Genomic DNA, 25,236 nt, shown 5'->3' on the forward strand with positions numbered 1-25,236 from the left:
TCCTTTCCTGGGTTGATGTGTACACTATATTCGAGGCACAATCTAAGGCATGAAGACATATCCATACATAGAGGTTCTTGCTTTCAAGGAACTCGTACAGCAGACTTCTACAAGTTAGGGCTTTTCAAATGCTCTAGAAGAATGGGAACGTTCAGTATGCTCCATTTTCATTTCAAAGAAAGATCGTTTGACTTCCATAGCAAAGGTGGAGACCTTCCAACGTTGAGTCCAAGACTTATACCTTGACCATTTCAGGCAAGTCTTGTGGTTCCTTCTGGAGGTGTGTGGCTCTTGCAGAAATGTGAAGATCTTCCATCGTCCTCAGACTTTGGTGTCATTTGCAATCATCCAGAAAGCTTCCAGGTCTAGGTTCCAGACCACCACCACACACAGTCAGTAGCCAACGGAGTGGATTCCAGGAATACGCATTGTTCACCGGCATTACCGTTGATATTGTTGCTGCACACTCAATGCAGTGGGCAGGGCCTGGATTGTCCACTGGGTCTCATGTGGAATGGAAAGAAGGGCTCCCCCCCCCACACACACACCCCACCCCCACTGTTGACAGCCTTGTGACGAGAAACGGTCCCCGAAACAAGAATCAGACAAACCAGAGAAGCCCAGATGATAGTCCTTGAGATGAAGGAACTAAGCAGCTGGTTGCGATGGCACCAAGGGGAAAGGTTGCTCTTTTTGTCTGCCCCTCTACTCCTTTCTTCCTGGACGCCTTAGGGTTTCGTCATGGAGATTTGAAAGAAAGTGCACAAAAGTCATATGTGTTGAATCAAGATTTTGCATTTAAGCATCTCTCAAAAAGGAAGAGAGCTTCACCTGCACATGTTTCTTTCAAAACCGTCAATTGCTTTTCAATTCTGGGGTTTCTCTCTTGCCTTGTTCAGTTAGCCTTAACAGTAAAAATCAACGAAAACTACATAAAGATTCAAAGATACCAACAAAGGACAGCTTCTGTTTTTGAAATCATCTTTCCATTTAGTAGAACACGAGCTCTATTCTTTGTATTTTGCCTAGGGAATTAGCAATGTCCTGGTTCAGATGGCAAGGCATCCGCGCGCAGGAGACTGGGGTTTGATCCCTGGGTCGGGAAGATCCCGCCGGAGAAGGAAATGGCAACCCACTCCAGTATCCTCGCCTGGGAAATGCCACGGACAGAGGAGCCTGATGGGCCGCAGTCCATGGGTTGTATTAAAGTTGGGCTCAACCCAGCAACTACGAACACAAGTATTTCCAAAGACCACACTCAAGTGTGTGTGTGTGTGTGTGTGTGTGTGTGTGTGTGTGTATCTCCTCTTGCCGTCTTGGAGTCTGTCTCGGAATCTTCATGTATTTCTGCCTCTGTATCTCCTGACAGCCAGCCGCCGGCCCGTTCGTCTGGCCCCGGCCTCTCCCAGGCGCTCTGGCTCTGGCTGAGGAGCTTGCGCAGGCCAGCTGTCTCCCTTGGCGTGGGTGCGTGCGAGTGTCTGTGTGTCTGTCTGTGTGCCTGCCTGTGGCTCGTCTGCTCTCTCAGGAAGGTCGAGGGCTTGGCGTGGGGGCAAAGGGGGGGCCTCGGTAGTGCGAAGGGGAGGGGCTGAGGCGCTCCGGTCGACCGCGCCTCCCTGGCTTCTGGTGGGTTTGGGCACCGGACAGGTGCCGGGCAAGTTGGGCGCTCAAGTTTCGCTGCGTCTAGGCCCGCAGGAGGTTCAGAGGCCCCTGGGCCGCGGGGGTTGGGAGGCGGCGGGCGCCGAAGACCGACACCTCCGGGGCCGCGCGGGCCTGAGCAGCGAATGGGATCGGGGGGAGGCCCCGCTCAGCGAGCGCGGCCGGGTCTGGAGTGGCCGCGGGTGGGAGGGCGCCGAGACCTCCGCACCCCTCAGCCCAGCCGCCAGGCCCCGCGCGCACGCACGCACGCACGCCCTCCCGGTCAATGGGGGGTCCTGGAAGCCCCTCGGGCCCCCGGGCCCGGCCAGGCGCTTGCTGGTCTGGTGTTGGCGGTGTTCGGGGGGGCGGGCCGGCGTCAGCAGGCTGGAGTCCGGTCGCGGGTCGTGCGGCTCAAGTACAGCACGCCCCGCGACGAGAGGTGCGGCCCGTTGGCCCGACCTGCAGGGCAGAGCGAAAGGGAGGCGAAGCGCAAGGCTCTTAGGGCGCCCCGAGCCAACCGCCTCCGGCTCCGGCCCTATCAGCCTGAAGGCGCCCGATCTCGTCTGATCTCGGAAGCTAAGCAGGGTCGGGCCTGGTTAGGATCTTGGATGGGAGACCACCTGGGAATCCCGGGTGCTCGAGGCTTTTTGCCTACCAGAAGAGGTCCTTTAGCCCCCGCCGCGCGTCCCGATTCTTGGATCCCCCCCGCAGCCCCAGCCCCTCCCGGGCCGCGGGGAGCGGCTGGCCGGGGCCCCGACTCCCGCTGCAGACCTGGGTTGCCTCCGCGCGGCCCGCGAGCCCCTCCGCATTCGCATTCGGCTTCCAGGACACCCGACGACCGGCAGTCCCGTCTCCATCTGGGGCTCCTTTGGCTTGCCTCAGGCAATCCCGGGGCTTGCACCGACTCCAGCCAGAGCCCCAGCCCCCGCCCCACCCCCTGCCTCGCAGGCCATCGCGCATGCGCATGTGCGCGCGCACGCACAGATAGATGTGCCCAAACGGGGCATCTATCTTGTTCACTTATACCGTGGGTGGATCTATGCCTGGGAGTCGGACTGCTGAACCATACGCTACTTCCACTTTTAGTTCCTTCGGGAACCTCCATATTCTTTTCCATACCGGCTCTACCCACGCCCATTCCTACTCACCGTGGAGGAGAGTTCCCTTTGCTCCACATCTTCTCCAGCATTGGTTATTGACAGACATCGCAGTGAGGCCCAATCGGACTCATGTGAAGTGGTCCCTCCTTGGAGTTTGGAGTTGAGCCTCTCCAATCATTAGTGATGTGGAGCAAGATGACCTTTTGGAAATGCAGATGCAATGCTGTCACCTCCCTGCTCCAACGGCTCTCGTATTTTCCCAGCATATTGAAGATACGACCACTTCCCTTCAGGCTTGCTCCTCACGTTCTTCTCCGATGTCTTTTGCCTGGAATGCCCTCTGCACTCTTTGGCTTCCATCCCATAGGGCATTTTTCGTTTCTTGAATGTCCTAAGTTTCCCTGGTCACATAGCCTTCCAAGATGCTATTTTCCCTGCCTGAAATTCTTCCTGCATCTCAACCCTGGTTTACCTAGGTTCAACCTATGGACCTCAACGAAATGGTGCCTCTGGAAAGCCTTCCCTGACACCCAGGTTTTGTGGTGAGGGAAGAGGCCCCTCTATAGGTTCTCAAAGGATCTGCCTGTGATGTATCATTAGAGTCGTCTCAGTGAAAGCAGGAACTCTGTGTCTTCTTCTCTCCGCCTTCTATTCCCTGAAACTTATTACATGCCTCCTAGCTCATCGTAGGTGCTCAGTATTTACTTAGTGTGTGAAAGACAGAAAAGCTCTTGGAAGCCTCAAGGGGTCACTTGGCTCGGCACTTTTGATCTCTTTGTCTATTTGGCGAGTCAATTCTTTCCTTTCCTGGGTTGATGTGTACACTATATTCGAGGCACAATCTAAGGCATGAAGACATATCCATACATAGAGGTTCTTGCTTTCAAGGAACTCGTACAGCAGACTTCTACAAGTTAGGGCTTTTCAAATGCTCTAGAAGCATGGGAACGTTCAGTATGCTCCATTTTCATTTCAAAGAAAGATCGTTTGACTTCCATAGCAAAGGTGGAGACCTTCCAACGTTGAGTCCAAGACTTATACCTTGACCATTTCAGGCAAGTCTTGTGGTTCCTTCTGGAGGTGTGTGGCTCTTGCAGAAATGTGAAGATCTTCCATCGTCCTCAGACTTTGGTGTCATTTGCAATCATCCAGAAAGCTTCCAGGTCTAGGTTCCAGACCACCACCACACACAGTCAGTAGCCAACGGAGTGGATTCCAGGAATACGCATTGTTCACCGGCATTACCGTTGATATTGTTGCTGCACACTCAATGCAGTGGGCAGGGCCTGGATTGTCCACTGGGTCTCATGTGGAATGGAAAGAAGGGCTCCCCCCCCACACACACACACCCCACCCCCACTGTTGACAGCCTTGTGACGAGAAACGGTCCCCGAAACAAGAATCAGACAAACCAGAGAAGCCCAGATGATAGTCCTTGAGATGAAGGAACTAAGCAGCTGGTTGCGATGGCACCAAGGGGAAAGGTTGCTCTTTTTGTCTGCCCCTCTACTCCTTTCTTCCTGGACGCCTTAGGGTTTTGTCATGGAGATTTGAAAGAAAGTGCACAAAAGTCATATGTGTTGAATCAAGATTTTGCATTTAAGCATCTCTCAAAAAGGAAGAGAGCTTCACCTGCACATGTTTCTTTCAAAACCGTCAATTGCTTTTCAATTCTGGGGTTTCTCTCTTGCCTTGTTCAGTTAGCCTTAACAGTAAAAATCAACGAAAACTACATAAAGATTCACAGATACCAACAAAGGACAGCTTCTGTTTTTGAAATCATCTTTCCATTTAGTAGAACACGAGCTCTATTCTTTGTATTTTGCCTAGGGAATTAGCAATGTCCTGGTTCAGATGGCAAGGCATCCGCGCGCAGGAGACTGGGGTTTGATCCCTGGGTCGGGAAGATCCCGCCGGAGAAGGAAATGGCAACCCACTCCAGTATCCTCGCCTGGGAAATGCCACGGACAGAGGAGCCTGATGGGCCGCAGTCCATGGGTTGTATTAAAGTTGGGCTCAACCCAGCAACTACGAACACAAGTATTTCCAAAGACCACACTCAAGTGTGTGTGTGTGTGTGTGTGTGTGTGTGTGTGTGTATCTCCTCTTGCCGTCTTGGAGTCTGTCTCGGAATCTTCATGTATTTCTGCCTCTGTATCTCCTGACAGCCAGCCGCCGGCCCGTTCGTCTGGCCCCGGCCTCTCCCAGGCGCTCTGGCTCTGGCTGAGGAGCTTGCGCAGGCCAGCTGTCTCCCTTGGCGTGGGTGCGTGCGAGTGTCTGTGTGTCTGTCTGTGTGCCTGCCTGTGGCTCGTCTGCTCTCTCAGGAAGGTCGAGGGCTTGGCGTGGGGGCAAAGGGGGGGCCTCGGTAGTGCGAAGGGGAGGGGCTGAGGCGCTCCGGTCGACCGCGCCTCCCTGGCTTCTGGTGGGTTTGGGCACCGGACAGGTGCCGGGCAAGTTGGGCGCTCAAGTTTCGCTGCGCCTAGGCCCGCAGGAGGTTCAGAGGCCCCTGGGCCGCGGGGGTTGGGAGGCGGCGGGCGCCGAAGACCGACACCTCCGGGGCCGCGCGGGCCTGAGCAGCGAATGGGATCGGGGGGAGGCCCCGCTCAGCGAGCGCGGCCGGGTCTGGAGTGGCCGCGGGTGGGAGGGCGCCGAGACCTCCGCACCCCTCAGCCCAGCCCCAGGCCCCGCGCGCACGCACGCACGCACGCCCTCCCGGTCAATGGGGGTCCTGGAAGCCCCTCGGGCCCCCGGGCCCGGCCAGGCGCTTGCTGGTCTGGTGTTGGCGGTGTTCGGGGGGGCGGGCCGGCGTCAGCAGGCTGGAGTCCGGTCGCGGGTCGTGCGGCTCAAGTACAGCACGCCCCGCGACGAGAGGTGCGGCCCGTTGGCCCGACCTGCAGGGCAGAGCGAAAGGGAGGCGAAGCCCAAGGCTCTTAGGGCGCCCCGAGCCAACCGCCTCCGGCTCCGGCCCTATCAGCCTGAAGGCGCCCGATCTCGTCTGATCTCGGAAGCTAAGCAGGGTCGGGCCTGGTTAGGATCTTGGATGGGAGACCACCTGGGAATCCCGGGTGCTCGAGGCTTTTTGCCTACCAGAAGAGGTCCTTTAGCCCCCGCCGCGCGTCCCGATTCTTGGATCCCCCCCGCAGCCCCAGCCCCTCCCGGGCCGCGGGGAGCGGCTGGCCGGGGCCCCGACTCCCGCTGCAGACCTGGGTTGCCTCCGCGCGGCCCGCGAGCCCCTCCGCATTCGCATTCGGCTTCCAGGACACCCGACGACCGGCAGTCCCGTCTCCATCTGGGGCTCCTTTGGCTTGCCTCAGGCAATCCCGGGGCTTGCACCGACTCCAGCCAGAGCCCCAGCCCCCGCCCCACCCCCTGCCTCGCAGGCCATCGCGCATGCGCATGTGCGCGCGCACGCACAGATAGATGTGCCCAAACGGGGCATCTATCTTGTTCACTTATACCGTGGGTGGATCTATGCCTGGGAGTCGGACTGCTGAACCATACGCTACTTCCACTTTTAGTTCCTTCGGGAACCTCCATATTCTTTTCCATACCGGCTCTACCCACGCCCATTCCTACTCACCGTGGAGGAGAGTTCCCTTTGCTCCACATCTTCTCCAGCACTGGTTATTGACAGACATCGCAGTGAGGCCCAATCGGACTCATGTGAAGTGGTCCCTCCTTGGAGTTTGGAGTTGAGCCTCTCCAATCATTAGTGATGTGGAGCAAGATGACCTTTTGGAAATGCAGATGCAATGCTGTCACCTCCCTGCTCCAACGGCTCTCGTATTTTCCCAGCATATTGAAGATACGACCACTTCCCTTCAGGCTTGCTCCTCACGTTCTTCTCTGATGTCTTTTGCCTGGAATGCCCTCTGCACTCTTTGGCTTCCATCCCATAGGGCATTTTTCGTTTCTTGAATGTCCTAAGTTTCCCTGGTCACATAGCCTTCCAAGATGCTATTTTCCCTGCCTGAAATTCTTCCTGCATCTCAACCCTGGTTTACCTAGGTTCAACCTATGGACCTCAACGAAATGGTGCCTCTGGAAAGCCTTCCCTGACACCCAGGTTTTGTGGTGAGGGAAGAGGCCCCTCTATAGGTTCTCAAAGGATCTGCCTGTGATGTATCATTAGAGTCGTCTCAGTGAAAGCAGGAACTCTGTGTCTTCTTCTCTCCGCCTTCTATTCCCTGAAACTTATTACATGCCTCCTAGCTCATCGTAGGTGCTCAGTATTTACTTAGTGTGTGAAAGACAGAAAAGCTCTTGGAAGCCTCAAGGGGTCACTTGGCTCGGCACTTTTGATCTCTGTGTCTATTTGGCGAGTCAATTCTTTCCTTTCCTGGGTTGATGTGTACACTATATTCGAGGCACAATCTAAGGCATGAAGACATATCCATACATAGAGGTTCTTGCTTTCAAGGAACTCGTACAGCAGATTTCTACAAGTTAGGGCTTTTCAAATGCTCTAGAAGCATGGGAACGTTCAGTATGCTCCATTTTCATTTCAAAGAAAGATCGTTTGACTTCCATAGCAAAGGTGGAGACCTTCCAACGTTGAGTCCAAGACTTATACCTTGACCATTTCAGGCAAGTCTTGTGGTTCCTTCTGGAGGTGTGTGGCTCTTGCAGAAATGTGAAGATCTTCCATCGTCCTCAGACTTTGGTGTCATTTGCAATCATCCAGAAAGCTTCCAGGTCTAGGTTCCAGACCACCACCACACACAGTCAGTAGCCAACGGAGTGGATTCCAGGAATACGTGTTGTTCACCCGCATTACCGTTGATATTGTTGCTGCACACTCAATGCAGTGGGCAGGGCCTGGATTGTCCACTGGGTCTCATGTGGAATGGAAAGAAGGGCTTCCTCCCCCACACACACACCCCACCCCCACTGTTGACAGCCTTGTGACGAGAAACGGTCCCCGAAACAAGAATCAGACAAACCAGAGAAGCCCAGATGATAGTCCTTGAGATGAAGGAACTAAGCAGCTGGTTGCGATGGCACCAAGGGGAAAGGTTGCTCTTTTTGTCTGCCCCTCTACTCCTTTCTTCCTGGACGCCTTAGGGTTTCGTCATGGAGATTTGAAAGAAAGTGCACAAAAGTCATATGTGTTGAATCAAGATTTTGCATTTAACCATCTCTCAAAAAGGAAGAGAGCTTCACCTGCACATGTTTCTTTCAAAACCGTCCATTGCTTTTCAATTCTAGGGTTTCTCTCTTGCCTTGTTCACTTAGCCTTAATAGTAAAAATCAACGAAAACTACATAAAGATTCACAGATACCAACAAAGGACAGCTTCTGTTTTTGAAATCATCTTTCCATTTAGTAGAACACGAGCTCTATTCTTTGTATTTTGCCTAGGGAATTAGCAATGTCCTGGTTCAGATGGCAAGGTATCCGCGCGCAGGAGATTGGGGTTTGATCCCTGGGTCCGGAAGATCCCGCCGTAGAAGGAAATGGCAACCCACTCCAGTATCCTCGCCTGGGAAATGCCACGGACAGAGGAGCCTGATGGGCCGCAGTCCATGGGTCGTATTAAAGTTGGGCTCAACCCAGCAACTACGAACACAAGTATTTCCAAAGACCACACTCAAGTGTGTGTGTGTGTGTGTGTGTGTGTGTGTGTGTGTGTATCTCCTCTTGCCGTCTTGGAGTCTGTCTCGGAATCTTCATGTATTTCTGCCTCTGTATCTCCTGACAGCCAGCCGCCGGCCCGTTCGTCTGGCCCCGGCCTCTCCCAGGCGCTCTGGCTCTGGCTGAGGAGCTTGCGCAGGCCAGCTGTCTCCCTTGGCGTGGGTGCGTGCGAGTGTCTGTGTGTCTGTCTGTGTGCCTGCCTGTGGCTCGTCTGCTCTCTCAGGAAGGTCGAGGGCTTGGCGTGGGGGCAAAGGGGGGGCCTCGGTAGTGCGAAGGGGAGGGGCTGAGGCGCTCCGGCTCGACCGCGCCTTCCTGGCTTCTGGTGGGTTTGGGCACCGGACAGGTGCCGGGCAAGTTGGGCGCTCAAGTTTCGCTGCGCCTAGGCCCGCAGGAGGTTCAGAGGCCCCTGGGCCGCGGGGGTTGGGAGGCGGCGGGCGCCGAAGACCGACACCTCCGGGGCCGCGCGGGCCTGAGCAGCGAATGGGATCGGGGGGAGGCCCCGCTCAGCGAGCGCGGCCGGGTCTGGAGTGGCCGCGGGTGGGAGGGCGCCGAGACCTCCGCACCCCTCAGCCCAGCCCCAGGCCCCGCGCGCACGCACGCACGCACGCCCTCCCGGTCAATGGGGGGTCCTGGAAGCCCCTCGGGCCCCCGGGCCCGGCCAGGCGCTTGCTGGTCTGGTGTTGGCGGTGTTCGGGGGGGCGGGCCGGCGTCAGCAGGCTGGAGTCCGGTCGCGGGTCGTGCGGCTCAAGTACAGCACGCCCCGCGACGAGAGGTGCGGCCCGTTGGCCCGACCTGCAGGGCAGAGCGAAAGGGAGGCGAAGCGCAAGGCTCTTAGGGCGCCCCGAGCCAACCGCCTCCGGCTCCGGCCCTATCAGCCTGAAGGCGCCCGATCTCGTCTGATCTCGGAAGCTAAGCAGGGTCGGGCCTGGTTAGGATCTTGGATGGGAGACCACCTGGGAATCCCGGGTGCTCGAGGCTTTTTGCCTACCAGAAGAGGTCCTTTAGCCCCCGCCGCGCGTCCCGATTCTTGGATCCCCCCCGCAGCCCCAGCCCCTCCCGGGCCGCGGGGAGCGGCTGGCCGGGGCCCCGACTCCCGCTGCAGACCTGGGTTGCCTCCGCGCGGCCCGCGAGCCCCTCCGCATTCGCATTCGGCTTCCAGGACACCCGACGACCGGCAGTCCCGTCTCCATCTGGGGCTCCTTTGGCTTGCCTCAGGCAATCCCGGGGCTTGCACCGACTCAAGCCAGATCCCCAGCCCCCGCCCCACCCCCTGCCTCGCAGGCCATCGCGCATGCGCATGTGCGCGCGCACGCACAGATAGATGTGCCCAAACGGGGCATCTATCTTGTTCACTTATACCGTGGGTGGATCTATGCCTGGGAGTCGGACTGCTGAACCATACGCTACTTCCACTTTTAGTTCCTTCGGGAACCTCCATATCTTTTCCATACCGGCTCTACCCACGCCCATTCCTACTCACCGTGGAGGAGAGTTCCCTTTGCTCCACATCTTCTCCAGCATTGGTTATTGACAGACATCGCAGTGAGGCCCAATCGGACTCATGTGAAGTGGTCCCTCCTTGGAGTTTGGAGTTGAGCCTCTCCAATCATTAGTGATGTGGAGCAAGATGACCTTTTGGAAATGCAGATGCAATGCTGTCACCTCCCTGCTCCAACGGCTCTCGTATTTTCCCAGCATATTGAAGATACGACCACTTCCCTTCAGGCTTGCTCCTCACGTTCTTCTCTGATGTCTTTTGCCTGGAATGCCCTCTGCACTCTTTGGCTTCCATCCCATAGGGCATTTTTCGTTTCTTGAATGTCCTAAGTTTCCCTGGTCACATAGCCTTCCAAGATGCTATTTTCCCTGCCTGAAATTCTTCCTGCATCTCAACCCTGGTTTACCTAGGTTCAACCTATGGACCTCAACGAAATGGTGCCTCTGGAAAGCCTTCCCTGACACCCAGGTTTTGTGGTGAGGGAAGAGGCCCCTCTATAGGTTCTCAAAGGATCTGCCTGTGATGTATCATTAGAGTCGTCTCAGTGAAAGCAGGAACTCTGTGTCTTCTTCTCTCCGCCTTCTATTCCCTGAAACTTATTACATGCCTCCTAGCTCATCGTAGGTGCTCAGTATTTACTTAGTGTGTGAAAGACAGAAAAGCTCTTGGAAGCCTCAAGGGGTCACTTGGCTCGGCACTTTTGATCTCTGTGTATATTTGGCGAGTCAATTCTTTCCTTTCCTGGGTTGATGTGTACACTATATTCGAGGCACAATCTAAGGCATGAAGACATATCCATACATAGAGGTTCTTGCTTTCAAGGAACTCGTACAGCAGATTTCTACAAGTTAGGGCTTTTCAAATGCTCTAGAAGCATGGGAACGTTCAGTATGCTCCATTTTCATTTCAAAGAAAGATCGTTTGACTTCCATAGCAAAGGTGGAGACCTTCCAACGTTGAGTCCAAGACTTATACCTTGACCATTTCAGGCAAGTCTTGTGGTTCCTTCTGGAGGTGTGTGGCTCTTGCAGAAATGTGAAGATCTTCCATCGTCCTCAGACTTTGGTGTCATTTGCAATCATCCAGAAAGCTTCCAGGTCTAGGTTCCAGACCACCACCACACACAGTCAGTAGCCAACGGAGTGGATTCCAGGAATACGTGTTGTTCACCCGCATTACCGTTGATATTGTTGCTGCACACTCAATGCAGTGGGCAGGGCCTGGATTGTCCACTGGGTCTCATGTGGAATGGAAAGAAGGGCTTCCTCCCCACACACACACACCACCCCCACTGTTGACAGCCTTGTGACGAGAAACGGTCCCCGAAACAAGAATCAGACAAACCAGAGAAGCCCAGATGATAGTCCTTGAGATGAAGGAACTAAGCAGCTGGTTGAGATGGCACCAAGGGGAAAGGTTGCTCTTTTTGTCTGCCCCTCTACTCCTTTCTTCCTGGACACCTTAGGGCTTCGTCATGGAGATTTGAAAGAAAGTGCACAAAAGTCATATGTGTTGAATCAAGATTTTGCATTTAACCATCTCTCAAAAAGGAAGAGAGCTTCACCTGCACATGTTTCTTTCAAAACCGTCCATTGCTTTTCAATTCTAGGGTTTCTCTCTTGCCTTGTTCACTTAGCCTTAATAGTAAAAATCAACGAAAACTACATAAAGATTCACAGATACCAAAAAGGACAGCTTCTGTTTCTGAAATCATCTTTCCATTTAGTAGAACACGAGCTCTATTCTTTGTATTTTGCCTAGGGAATTAGCAATGTCCTGGTTCAGATGGCAAGGTATCCGCGCGCAGGAGATTGGGGTTCGATCCCTGGGTCCGGAAGATCCCCCCCGTAGAAGGAAATGGCAACCCACTCCAGTATCCTCGCCTGGGAAATGCCACGGACAGAGGAGCCAGATGGGCCGCAGTCCATGGGTCGTATCAAAGTTGGGCTCAACCCAGCAACTACGAACACAAGTATTTCCAAAGACCACACTCAAGTGTGTGTGTGTGTGTGTGTGTGTGTGTGTGTGTGTGTCTGTATCTCCTCTTGCCGTCTTGGAGTCTGTCTCGGAATCTTCATGTATTTCTGCCTCTGTATCTCCTGACAGCCAGCCGCCGGCCCGTTCGTCTGGCCCCGGCCTCTCCCAGGCGCTCTGGCTCTGGCTGAGGAGCTTGCGCAGGCCAGCTGTCTCCCTTGGCGTGGGTGCGTGCGAGTGTCTGTGTGTCTGTCTGTGTGCCTGCCTGTGGCTCGTCTGCTCTCTCAGGAAGGTCGAGGGCTTGGCGTGGGGGCAAAGGGGGGGCCTCGGTAGTGCGAAGGGGAGGGGCTGAGGCGCTCCGCTCGACCGCGCCTTCCTGGCTTCTGGTGGGTTTGGGCACCGGACAGGTGCCGGGCAAGTTGGGCGCTCAAGTTTCGCTGCGCCTAGGCCCGCAGGAGGTTCAGAGGCCCCTGGGCCGCGGGGGTTGGGAGGCGGCGGGCGCCGAAGACCGACACCTCCGGGGCCGCGCGGGCCTGAGCAGCGAATGGGATCGGGGGGAGGCCCCGCTCAGCGAGCGCGGCCGGGTCTGGAGTGGCCGCGGGTGGGAGGGCGCCGAGACCTCCGCACCCCTCAGCCCAGCCCCCAGGCCCCGCGCGCACGCACGCACGCACGCCCTCCCGGTCAATGGGGGGTCCTGGAAGCCCCTCGGGCCCCCGGGCCCGGCCAGGCGCTTGCTGCTCTGGTGTTGGCGGTGTTCGGGGGGGCGGGCCGGCGTCAGCAGGCTGGAGTCCGGTCGCGGGTCGTGCGGCTCAAGTACAGCACGCCCCGCGACGAGAGGTGCGGCCCGTTGGCCCGACCTGCAGGGCAGAGCGAAAGGGAGGCGAAGCGCAAGGCTCTTAGGGCGCCCCGAGCCAACCGCCACCGTCTCAGGCCCTATCAGCCTGAAGGCGCCCGATCTCGTCTGATCTCGGAAGCTAAGCAGGGTCGGGCCTGGTTAGGATCTTGGATGGGAGACCACCTGGGAATCCCGGGTGCTCGAGGCTTTTTGCCTACCAGAAGAGGTCCTTTAGCCCCCGCCGCGCGTCCCGATTCTTGGATCCCCCCCGCAGCCCCAGCCCCTCCCGGGCCGCGGGGAGCGGCTGGCCGGGGCCCCGACTCCCGCTGCAGACCTGGGTTGCCTCCGCGCGGCCCGCGAGCCCCTCCGCATTCGCATTCGGCTTCCAGGACACCCGACGACCGGCAGTCCCGTCTCCATCTGGGGCTCCTTTGGCTTGCCTCAGGCAATCCCGGGGCTTGCACGGACTCCAGCCAGAGCCCCAGCCCCCGCCCCACCCCCTGCCTCGCAGGCCATCGCGCATGCGCATGTGCGCGCGCACGCACAGATAGATGTGCCCAAACGGGGCATCTATCTTGTTCACTTATACCGTGGGTGTATCTATGCCTGGGAGTCGGACTGCTGAACCATACGCTACTTCCACTTTTAGTTCCTTCGGGAACCTCCATATTCTTTTCCATACCGGCTCTACCCACGCCCATTCCTACTCACCGTGGAGGAGAGTTCCCTTTGCTCCACATCTTCTCCAGCATTGGTTATTGACAGACATCGCAGTGAGGCCCAATCGGACTCATGTGAAGTGGTCCCTCCTTGGAGTTTGGAGTTGAGCCTCTCCAATCATTAGTGATGTGGAGCAAGATGACCTTTTGGAAATGCAGATGCAATGCTGTCACCTCCCTGCTCCAACGGCTCTCGTATTTTCCCAGCATATTGACGATACGACCACTTCCCTTCAGGCTTGCTCCTCACGTTCTTCTCTGATGTCTTTTGCCTGGAATGCCCTCTGCACTCTTTGGCTTCCATCCCATAGGGCATTTTTCGTTTCTTGAATGTCCTAAGTTTCCCTGGTCACATAGCCTTCCAAGATGCTATTTTCCCTGCCTGAAATTCTTCCTGCATCTCAACCCTGGTTTACCTAGGTTCAACCTATGGACCTCAACGAAATGGTGCCTCTGGAAAGCCTTCCCTGACACCCAGGTTTTGTGGTGAGGGAAGAGGCCCCTCTATAGGTTCTCAAAGGATCTGCCTGTGATGTATCATTAGAGTCGTCTCAGTGAAAGCAGGAACTCTGTGTCTTCTTCTCTCCGCCTTCTATTCCCTGAAACTTATTACATGCCTCCTAGCTCATCGTAGGTGCTCAGTATTTACTTAGTGTGTGAAAGACAGAAAAGCTCTTGGAAGCCTCAAGGGGTCACTTGGCTCGGCACTTTTGATCTCTGTGTATATTTGGCGAGTCAATTCTTTCCTTTCCTGGGTTGATGTGTACACTATATTCGAGGCACAATCTAAGGCATGAAGACATATCCATACATAGAGGTTCTTGCTTTCAAGGAACTCGTACAGCAGATTTCTACAAGTTAGGGCTTTTCAAATGCTCTAGAAGCATGTGAACGTTCAGTATGCTCCATTTTCATTTCAAAGAAAGATCGTTTGACTTCCATAGCAAAGGTGGAGACCTTCCAACGTTGAGTCCAAGACTTATACCTTGACCATTTCAGGCAAGTCTTGTGGTTCCTTCTGGAGGTGTGTGGCTCTTGCAGAAATGTGAAGATCTTCCATCGTCCTCAGACTTTGGTGTCATTTGCAATCATCCAGAAAGCTTCCAGGTCCAGGTTCCAGACCACCACCACACACAGTCAGTAGCCAACGGAGTGGATTCCAGGAATACGTGTTGTTCACCCGCATTACCGTTGATATTGTTGCTGCACACTCAATGCAGTGGGCAGGGCCTGGATTGTCCACTGGGTCTCATGTGGAATGGAAAGAAGGGCTTCCTCCCCACACACACACACCACCCCCACTGTTGACAGCCTTGTGACGAGAAACGGTCCCCGAAACAAGAATCAGACAAACCAGAGAAGCCCAGATGATAGTCCTTGAGATGAAGGAACTAAGCAGCTGGTTGAGATGGCACCAAGGGGAAAGGTTGCTCTTTTTGTCTGCCCCTCTACTCCTTTCTTCCTGGACACCTTAGGGCTTCGTCATGGAGATTTGAAAGAAAGTGCACAAAAGTCATATGTGTTGAATCAAGATTTTGCATTTAACCATCTCTCAAAAAGGAAGAGAGCTTCACCTGCACATGTTTCTTTCAAAACCGTCCATTGCTTTTCAATTCTAGGGTTTCTCTCTTGCCTTGTTCACTTAGCCTTAATAGTAAAAATCAACGAAAACTACATAAAGATTCACAGATACCAAAAAGGACAGCTTCTGTTTCTGAAATCATCTTTCCATTTAGTAGAACACGAGCTCTATTCTTTGTATTTTGCCTAGGGAATTAGCAATGTCCTGGTTCAGATGGCAAGGTATCCGCGCGCAGGAGATTGGGGTTCGATCCCTGGGTCCGGAAGATCCCCCCGTAGAAGGAAATGGCAACCCACTCCAGTATCCTCGCCTGGGAAATGCCACGGACAGAGGAGCCAGATGGGCCGCAGTCCATGGGTCGTATCAAAGTTGGGCTCAACCCAGCAACTACGAACACAAGTATTTCCAAAGACCACACTCAAGTGTGTGTGTGTGTGTGTGTGTGTGTGTGTGTGTCTGTATCTCCTCTTGCCGTCTTGGAGTCTGTCTCGGAATCTTCATGTATTTCTGCCTCTGTATCTCCTGACAGCCAGCCGCCGGCCCGTTCGTCTGGCCCCGGCCTCTCCCAGGCGCTCTGGCTCTGGCTGAGGAGCTTGCGCAGGCCAGCTGTCTCCCTTGGCGTGGGTGCGTGCGAGTGTCTGTGTGTCTGTCTGTGTGCCTGCCTGTGGCTCGTCTGCTCTCTCAGGAAGGTCGAGGGCTTGGCGTGGGGGCAAAGGGGGGGCCTCGGTAGTGCGAAGGGGAGGGGCTGAGGCGCTCCGCTCGACCGCGCCTCCCTGGCTTCTGGTGGGTTTGGGCACCGGACAGGTGCCGCGCAAGTTGGGCGCTCAAGTTTCGCTGCGCCTAGGCCCGCAGGAGGTTCAGAGGCCCCTGGGCCGCGGGGGTTGGGAGGCGGCGGGCGCCGAAGACCGACACCTCCGGGGCCGCGCGGGCCTGAGCAGCGAATGGGATCGGGGGGAGGCCCCGCTCAGCGAGCGCGGCCGGGTCTGGAGTGGCCGCGGGTGGGAGGGCGCCGAGACCTCCGCACCCCTCAGCCCAGCCCCCAGGCCCCGCGCGCACGCACGCACGCACGCCCTCCCGGTCAATGGGGGGTCCTGGAAGCCCCTCGGGCCCCCGGGCCCGGCCAGGCGCTTGCTGCTCTGGTGTTGGCGGTGTTCGGGGGGGCGGGCCGGCGTCAGCAGGCTGGAGTCCGGTCGCGGGTCGTGCGGCTCAAGTACAGCACGCCCCGCGACGAGAGGTGCGGCCCGTTGGCCCGACCTGCAGGGCAGAGCGAAAGGGAGGCGAAGCGCAAGGCTCTTAGGGCGCCCCGAGCCAACCGCCACCGTCTCAGGCCCTATCAGCCTGAAGGCGCCCGATCTCGTCTGATCTCGGAAGCTAAGCAGGGTCGGGCCTGGTTAGGATCTTGGATGGGAGACCACCTGGGAATCCCGGGTGCTCGAGGCTTTTTGCCTACCAGAAGAGGTCCTTTAGCCCCCGCCGCGCGTCCCGATTCTTGGATCCCCCCCGCAGCCCCAGCCCCTCCCGGGCCGCGGGGAGCGGCTGGCCGGGGCCCCGACTCCCGCTGCAGACCTGGGTTGCCTCCGCGCGGCCCGCGAGCCCCTCCGCATTCGCATTCGGCTTCCAGGACACCCGACGACCGGCAGTCCCGTCTCCATCTGGGGCTCCTTTGGCTTGCCTCAGGCAATCCCGGGGCTTGCACGGACTCCAGCCAGAGCCCCAGCCCCCGCCCCACCCCCTGCCTCGCAGGCCATCGCGCATGCGCATGTGCGCACGCACGCACAGATAGATGTGCCCAAACGGGGCATCTATCTTGTTCACTTATACCGTGGGTGGATCTATGCCTGGGAGTCGGACTGCTGAACCATACGCTACTTCCACTTTTAGTTCCTTCGGGAACCTCCATATTCTTTTCCATACCGGCTCTACCCACGCCCATTCCTACTCACCGTGGAGGAGAGTTCCCTTTGCTCCACATCTTCTCCAGCACTGGTTATTGACAGACATCGCAGTGAGGCCCAATCGGACTCATGTGAAGTGGTCCCTCCTTGGAGTTTGGAGTTGAGCCTCTCCAATCATTAGTGATGTGGAGCAAGATGACCTTTTGGAAATGCAGATGCAATGCTGTCACCTCCCTGCTCCAACGGCTCTCGTATTTTCCCAGCATATTGACGATACGACCACTTCCCTTCAGGCTTGCTCCTCACGTTCTTCTCTGATGTCTTTTGCCTGGAATGCCCTCTGCACTCTTTGGCTTCCATCCCATAGGGCATTTTTCGTTTCTTGAATGTCCTAAGTTTCCCTGGTCACATAGCCTTCCAAGATGCTATTTTCCCTGCCTGAAATTCTTCCTGCATCTCAACCCTGGTTTACCTAGGTTCAACCTATGGACCTCAACGAAATGGTGCCTCTGGAAAGCCTTCCCTGACACCCAGGTTTTGTGGTGAGGGAAGAGGCCCCTCTATAGGTTCTCAAAGGATCTGCCTGTGATGTATCATTAGAGTCGTCTCAGTGAAAGCAGGAACTCTGTGTCTTCTTCTCTCCGCCTTCTATTCCCTGAAACTTATTACATGCCTCCTAGCTCATCGTAGGTGCTCAGTATTTACTTAGTGTGTGAAAGACAGAAAAGCTCTTGGAAGCCTCAAGGGGTCACTTGGCTCGGCACTTTTGATCTCTGTGTATATTTGGCGAGTCAATTCTTTCCTTTCCTGGGTTGATGTGTACACTATATTCGAGGCACAATCTAAGGCATGAAGACATATCCATACATAGAGGTTCTTGCTTTCAAGGAACTCGTACAGCAGATTTCTACAAGTTAGGGCTTTTCAAATGCTCTAGAAGCATGTGAACGTTCAGTATGCTCCATTTTCATTTCAAAGAAAGATCGTTTGACTTCCATAGCAAAGGTGGAGACCTTCCAACGTTGAGTCCAAGACTTATACCTTGACCATTTCAGGCAAGTCTTGTGGTTCCTTCTGGAGGTGTGTGGCTCTTGCAGAAATGTGAAGATCTTCCATCGTCCTCAGACTTTGGTGTCATTTGCAATCATCCAGAAAGCTTCCAGGTCCAGGTTCCAGACCACCACCACACACAGTCAGTAGCCAACGGAGTGGATTCCAGGAATACGTGTTGTTCACCCGCATTACCGTTGATATTGTTGCTGCACACTCAATGCAGTGGGCAGGGCCTGGATTGTCCACTGGGTCTCATGTGGAATGGAAAGAAGGGCTTCCTCCCCACACACACACACCACCCCCACTGTTGACAGCCTTGTGACGAGAAACGGTCCCCGAAACAAGAATCAGACAAACCAGAGAAGCCCAGATGATAGTCCTTGAGATGAAGGAACTAAGCAGCTGGTTGAGATGGCACCAAGGGGAAAGGTTGCTCTTTTTGTCTGCCCCTCTACTCCTTTCTTCCTGGACACCTTAGGGCTTCGTCATGGAGATTTGAAAGAAAGTGCACAAAAGTCATATGTGTTGAATCAAGATTTTGCATTTAACCATCTCTCAAAAAGGAAGAGAGCTTCACCTGCACATGTTTCTTTCAAAACCGTCCATTGCTTTTCAATTCTAGGGTTTCTCTCTTGCCTTGTTCACTTAGCCTTAATAGTAAAAATCAACGAAAACTACATAAAGATTCACAGATACCAAAAAGGACAGCTTCTGTTTCTGAAATCATCTTTCCATTTAGTAGAACACGAGCTCTATTCTTTGTATTTTGCCTAGGGAATTAGCAATGTCCTGGTTCAGATGGCAAGGTATCCGCGCGCAGGAGATTGGGGTTCGATCCCTGGGTCCGGAAGATCCCCCCCGTAGAAGGAAATGGCAACCCACTCCAGTATCCTCGCCTGGGAAATGCCACGGACAGAGGAGCCAGATGGGCCGCAGTCCATGGGTCGTATCAAAGTTGGGCTCAACCCAGCAACTACGAACACAAGTATTTCCAAAGACCACACTCAAGTGTGTGTGTGTGTGTGTGTGTGTGTGTGTGTGTGTGTGTGTCTGTATCTCCTCTTGCCGTCTTGGAGTCTGTCTCGGAATCTTCATGTATTTCTGCCTCTGTATCTCCTGACAGCCAGCCGCCGGCCCGTTCGTCTGGCCCCGGCCTCTCCCAGGCGCTCTGGCTCTGGCTGAGGAGCTTGCGCAGGCCAGCTGTCTCCCTTGGCGTGGGTGCGTGCGAGTGTCTGTGTGTCTGTCTGTGTGCCTGCCTGTGGCTCGTCTGCTCTCTCAGGAAGGTCGAGGGCTTGGCGTGGGGGCAAAGGGGGGGCCTCGGTAGTGCGAAGGGGAGGGGCTGAGGCGCTCCGCTCGACCGCGCCTTCCTGGCTTCTGGTGGGTTTGGGCACCGGACAGGTGCCGGGCAAGTTGGGCGCTCAAGTTTCGCTGCGCCTAGGCCCGCAGGAGGTTCAGAGGCCCCTGGGCCGCGGGGGTTGGGAGGCGGCGGGCGCCGAAGACCGACACCTCCGGGGCCGCGCGGGCCTGAGCAGCGAATGGGATCGGGGGGAGGCCCCGCTCAGCGAGCGCGGCCGGGTCTGGAGTGGCCGCGGGTGGGAGGGCGCCGAGACCTCCGCACCCCTCAGCCCAGCCCCCAGGCCCCGCGCGCACGCACGCACGCACGCCCTCCCGGTCAATGGGGGGTCCTGGAAGCCCCTCGGGCCCCCGGGCCCGGCCAGGCGCTTGCTGCTCTGGTGTTGGCGGTGTTCGGGGGGGCGGGCCGGCGTCAGCAGGCTGGAGTCCGGTCGCGGGTCGTGCGGCTCAAGTACAGCACGCCCCGCGACGAGAGGTGCGGCCCGTTGGCCCGACCTGCAGGGCAGAGCGAAAGGGAGGCGAAGCGCAAGGCTCTTAGGGCGCCCCGAGCCAACCGCCTCCGGCTCAGGCCCTATCAGCCTGAAGGCGCCCGATCTCGTCTGATCTCGGAAGCTAAGCAGGGTCGGGCCTGGTTAGGATCTTGGATGGGAGACCACCTGGGAATCCCGGGTGCTCGAGGCTTTTTGCCTACCAGAAGAGGTCCTTTAGCCCCCGCCGCGCGTCCCGATTCTTGGATCCCCCCCGCAGCCCCAGCCCCTCCCGGGCCGCGGGGAGCGGCTGGCCGGGGCCCCGACTCCCGCTGCAGACCTGGGTTGCCTCCGCGCGGCCCGCGAGCCCCTCCGCATTCGCATTCGGCTTCCAGGACACCCGACGACCGGCAGTCCCGTCTCCATCTGGGGCTCCTTTGGCTTGCCTCAGGCAATCCCGGGGCTTGCACCGACTCCAGCCAGAGCCCCAGCCCCCGCCCCACCCCCTGCCTCGCAGGCCATCGCGCATGCGCATGTGCGCACGCACGCACAGATAGATGTGCCCAAACGGGGCATCTATCTTGTTCACTTATACCGTGGGTGGATCTATGCCTGGGAGTCGGACTGCTGAACCATACGCTACTTCCACTTTTAGTTCCTTCGGGAACCTCCATATCTTTTCCATACCGGCTCTACCCACGCCCATTCCTACTCACCGTGGAGGAGAGTTCCCTTTGCTCCACATCTTCTCCAGCACTGGTTATTGACAGACATCGCAGTGAGGCCCAATCGGACTCATGTGAAGTGGTCCCTCCTTGGAGTTTGGAGTTGAGCCTCTCCAATCATTAGTGATGTGGAGCAAGATGACCTTTTGGAAATGCAGATGCAATGCTGTCACCTCCCTGCTCCAACGGCTCTCGTATTTTCCCAGCATATTGACGATACGACCACTTCCCTTCAGGCTTGCTCCTCACGTTCTTCTCTGATGTCTTTTGCCTGGAATGCCCTCTGCACTCTTTGGCTTCCATCCCATAGGGCATTTTTCGTTTCTTGAATGTCCTAAGTTTCCCTGGTCACATAGCCTTCCAAGATGCTATTTTCCCTGCCTGAAATTCTTCCTGCATCTCAACCCTGGTTTACCTAGGTTCAACCTATGGACCTCAACGAAATGGTGCCTCTGGAAAGCCTTCCCTGACACCCAGGTTTTGTGGTGAGGGAAGAGGCCCCTCTATAGGTTCTCAAAGGATCTGCCTGTGATGTATCATTAGAGTCGTCTCAGTGAAAGCAGGAACTCTGTGTCTTCTTCTCTCCGCCTTCTATTCCCTGAAACTTATTACATGCCTCCTAGCTCATCGTAGGTGCTCAGTATTTACTTAGTGTGTGAAAGACAGAAAAGCTCTTGGAAGCCTCAAGGGGTCACTTGGCTCGGCACTTTTGATCTCTGTGTATATTTGGCGAGTCAATTCTTTCCTTTCCTGGGTTGATGTGTACACTATATTCGAGGCACAATCTAAGGCATGAAGACATATCCATACATAGAGGTTCTTGCTTTCAAGGAACTCGTACAGCAGATTTCTACAAGTTAGGGCTTTTCAAATGCTCTAGAAGCATGTGAACGTTCAGTATGCTCCATTTTCATTTCAAAGAAAGATCGTTTGACTTCCATAGCAAAGGTGGAGACCTTCCAACGTTGAGTCCAAGACTTATACCTTGACCATTTCAGGCAAGTCTTGTGGTTCCTTCTGGAGGTGTGTGGCTCTTGCAGAAATGTGAAGATCTTCCATCGTCCTCAGACTTTGGTGTCATTTGCAATCATCCAGAAAGCTTCCAGGTCCAGGTTCCAGACCACCACCACACACAGTCAGTAGCCAACGGAGTGGATTCCAGGAATACGTGTTGTTCACCCGCATTACCGTTGATATTGTTGCTGCACACTCAATGCAGTGGGCAGGGCCTGGATTGTCCACTGGGTCTCATGTGGAATGGAAAGAAGGGCTTCCTCCCCACACACACACACCACCCCCACTGTTGACAGCCTTGTGACGAGAAACGGTCCCCGAAACAAGAATCAGACAAACCAGAGAAGCCCAGATGATAGTCCTTGAGATGAAGGAACTAAGCAGCTGGTTGAGATGGCACCAAGGGGAAAGGTTGCTCTTTTTGTCTGCCCCTCTACTCCTTTCTTCCTGGACACCTTAGGGCTTCGTCATGGAGATTTGAAAGAAAGTGCACAAAAGTCATATGTGTTGAATCAAGATTTTGCATTTAACCATCTCTCAAAAAGGAAGAGAGCTTCACCTGCACATGTTTCTTTCAAAACCGTCCATTGCTTTTCAATTCTAGGGTTTCTCTCTTGCCTTGTTCACTTAGCCTTAATAGTAAAAATCAACGAAAACTACATAAAGATTCACAGATACCAAAAAGGACAGCTTCTGTTTCTGAAATCATCTTTCCATTTAGTAGAACACGAGCTCTATTCTTTGTATTTTGCCTAGGGAATTAGCAATGTCCTGGTTCAGATGGCAAGGTATCCGCGCGCAGGAGATTGGGGTTCGATCCCTGGGTCCGGAAGATCCCCCCCCCGTAGAAGGAAATGGCAACCCACTCCAGTATCCTCGCCTGGGAAATGCCACGGACAGAGGAGCCAGATGGGCCGCAGTCCATGGGTCGTATCAAAGTTGGGCTCAACCCAGCAACTACGAACACAAGTATTTCCAAAGACCACACTCAAGTGTGTGTGTGTGTGTGTGTGTGTGTGTGTGTGTGTGTCTGTATCTCCTCTTGCCGTCTTGGAGTCTGTCTCGGAATCTTCATGTATTTCTGCCTCTGTATCTCCTGACAGCCAGCCGCCGGCCCGTTCGTCTGGCCCCGGCCTCTCCCAGGCGCTCTGGCTCTGGCTGAGGAGCTTGCGCAGGCCAGCTGTCTCCCTTGGCGTGGGTGCGTGCGAGTGTCTGTGTGTCTGTCTGTGTGCCTGCCTGTGGCTCGTCTGCTCTCTCAGGAAGGTCGAGGGCTTGGCGTGGGGGCAAAGGGGGGGCCTCGGTAGTGCGAAGGGGAGGGGCTGAGGCGCTCCGCTCGACCGCGCCTTCCTGGCTTCTGGTGGGTTTGGGCACCGGACAGGTGCCGGGCAAGTTGGGCGCTCAAGTTTCGCTGCGCCTAGGCCCGCAGGAGGTTCAGAGGCCCCTGGGCCGCGGGGGTTGGGAGGCGGCGGGCGCCGAAGACCGACACCTCCGGGGCCGCGCGGGCCTGAGCAGCGAATGGGATCGGGGGGAGGCCCCGCTCAGCGAGCGCGGCCGGGTCTGGAGTGGCCGCGGGTGGGAGGGCGCCGAGACCTCCGCACCCCTCAGCCCAGCCCCCAGGCCCCGCGCGCACGCACGCACGCACGCCCTCCCGGTCAATGGGGGGTCCTGGAAGCCCCTCGGGCCCCCGGGCCCGGCCAGGCGCTTGCTGCTCTGGTGTTGGCGGTGTTCGGGGGGGCGGGCCGGCGTCAGCAGGCTGGAGTCCGGTCGCGGGTCGTGCGGCTCAAGTACAGCACGCCCCGCGACGAGAGGTGCGGCCCGTTGGCCCGACCTGCAGGGCAGAGCGAAAGGGAGGCGAAGCGCAAGGCTCTTAGGGCGCCCCGAGCCAACCGCCACCGTCTCAGGCCCTATCAGCCTGAAGGCGCCCGATCTCGTCTGATCTCGGAAGCTAAGCAGGGTCGGGCCTGGTTAGGATCTTGGATGGGAGACCACCTGGGAATCCCGGGTGCTCGAGGCTTTTTGCCTACCAGAAGAGGTCCTTTAGCCCCCGCCGCGCGTCCCGATTCTTGGATCCCCCCCGCAGCCCCAGCCCCTCCCGGGCCGCGGGGAGCGGCTGGCCGGGGCCCCGACTCCCGCTGCAGACCTGGGTTGCCTCCGCGCGGCCCGCGAGCCCCTCCGCATTCGCATTCGGCTTCCAGGACACCCGACGACCGGCAGTCCCGTCTCCATCTGGGGCTCCTTTGGCTTGCCTCAGGCAATCCCGGGGCTTGCACGGACTCCAGCCAGAGCCCCAGCCCCCGCCCCACCCCCTGCCTCGCAGGCCATCGCGCATGCGCATGTGCGCACGCACGCACAGATAGATGTGCCCAAACGGGGCATCTATCTTGTTCACTTATACCGTGGGTGGATCTATGCCTGGGAGTCGGACTGCTGAACCATACGCTACTTCCACTTTTAGTTCCTTCGGGAACCTCCATATTCTTTTCCATACCGGCTCTACCCACGCCCATTCCTACTCACCGTGGAGGAGAGTTCCCTTTGCTCCACATCTTCTCCAGCACTGGTTATTGACAGACATCGCAGTGAGGCCCAATCGGACTCATGTGAAGTGGTCCCTCCTTGGAGTTTGGAGTTGAGCCTCTCCAATCATTAGTGATGTGGAGCAAGATGACCTTTTGGAAATGCAGATGCAATGCTGTCACCTCCCTGCTCCAACGGCTCTCGTATTTTCCCAGCATATTGACGATACGACCACTTCCCTTCAGGCTTGCTCCTCACGTTCTTCTCTGATGTCTTTTGCCTGGAATGCCCTCTGCACTCTTTGGCTTCCATCCCATAGGGCATTTTTCGTTTCTTGAATGTCCTAAGTTTCCCTGGTCACATAGCCTTCCAAGATGCTATTTTCCCTGCCTGAAATTCTTCCTGCATCTCAACCCTGGTTTACCTAGGTTCAACCTATGGACCTCAACGAAATGGTGCCTCTGGAAAGCCTTCCCTGACACCCAGGTTTTGTGGTGAGGGAAGAGGCCCCTCTATAGGTTCTCAAAGGATCTGCCTGTGATGTATCATTAGAGTCGTCTCAGTGAAAGCAGGAACTCTGTGTCTTCTTCTCTCCGCCTTCTATTCCCTGAAACTTATTACATGCCTCCTAGCTCATCGTAGGTGCTCAGTATTTACTTAGTGTGTGAAAGACAGAAAAGCTCTTGGAAGCCTCAAGGGGTCACTTGGCTCGGCACTTTTGATCTCTGTGTATATTTGGCGAGTCAATTCTTTCCTTTCCTGGGTTGATGTGTACACTATATTCGAGGCACAATCTAAGGCATGAAGACATATCCATACATAGAGGTTCTTGCTTTCAAGGAACTCGTACAGCAGATTTCTACAAGTTAGGGCTTTTCAAATGCTCTAGAAGCATGTGAACGTTCAGTATGCTCCATTTTCATTTCAAAGAAAGATCGTTTGACTTCCATAGCAAAGGTGGAGACCTTCCAACGTTGAGTCCAAGACTTATACCTTGACCATTTCAGGCAAGTCTTGTGGTTCCTTCTGGAGGTGTGTGGCTCTTGCAGAAATGTGAAGATCTTCCATCGTCCTCAGACTTTGGTGTCATTTGCAATCATCCAGAAAGCTTCCAGGTCCAGGTTCCAGACCACCACCACACACAGTCAGTAGCCAACGGAGTGGATTCCAGGAATACGTGTTGTTCACCCGCATTACCGTTGATATTGTTGCTGCACACTCAATGCAGTGGGCAG

At 55.9% G+C, this 25,236-nt stretch overlaps 7 pseudogenes; all 7 read left to right on the forward strand.

The window, feature by feature from the left end:
- Positions 1–2,160: 2,160 nt before the first annotated feature.
- On the forward strand, positions 2,161–2,280 carry LOC113889062 (annotated as a pseudogene).
- A 3,412-nt stretch (positions 2,281–5,692) lies between these two features.
- LOC113889063 lies at positions 5,693–5,812 on the forward strand (annotated as a pseudogene).
- A 3,415-nt stretch (positions 5,813–9,227) lies between these two features.
- Positions 9,228–9,347, forward strand: LOC113889064 (annotated as a pseudogene).
- Positions 9,348–12,764: 3,417 nt separating this feature from the next.
- LOC113889057 lies at positions 12,765–12,884 on the forward strand (annotated as a pseudogene).
- Positions 12,885–16,297: 3,413 nt separating this feature from the next.
- LOC113889065 lies at positions 16,298–16,417 on the forward strand (annotated as a pseudogene).
- A 3,422-nt stretch (positions 16,418–19,839) lies between these two features.
- On the forward strand, positions 19,840–19,959 carry LOC113889061 (annotated as a pseudogene).
- A 3,419-nt stretch (positions 19,960–23,378) lies between these two features.
- On the forward strand, positions 23,379–23,498 carry LOC113889067 (annotated as a pseudogene).
- The last annotated feature ends 1,738 nt before the right edge of the window (positions 23,499–25,236 follow it).

The sequence above is a fragment of the Bos indicus x Bos taurus genome, unplaced genomic scaffold, assembly GCF_003369695.1.
Source record: "Bos indicus x Bos taurus breed Angus x Brahman F1 hybrid unplaced genomic scaffold, Bos_hybrid_MaternalHap_v2.0 tig00003496_arrow_arrow_obj, whole genome shotgun sequence".
In the NCBI taxonomy this organism is placed as follows: Eukaryota; Metazoa; Chordata; class Mammalia; order Artiodactyla; family Bovidae; genus Bos; species Bos indicus x Bos taurus.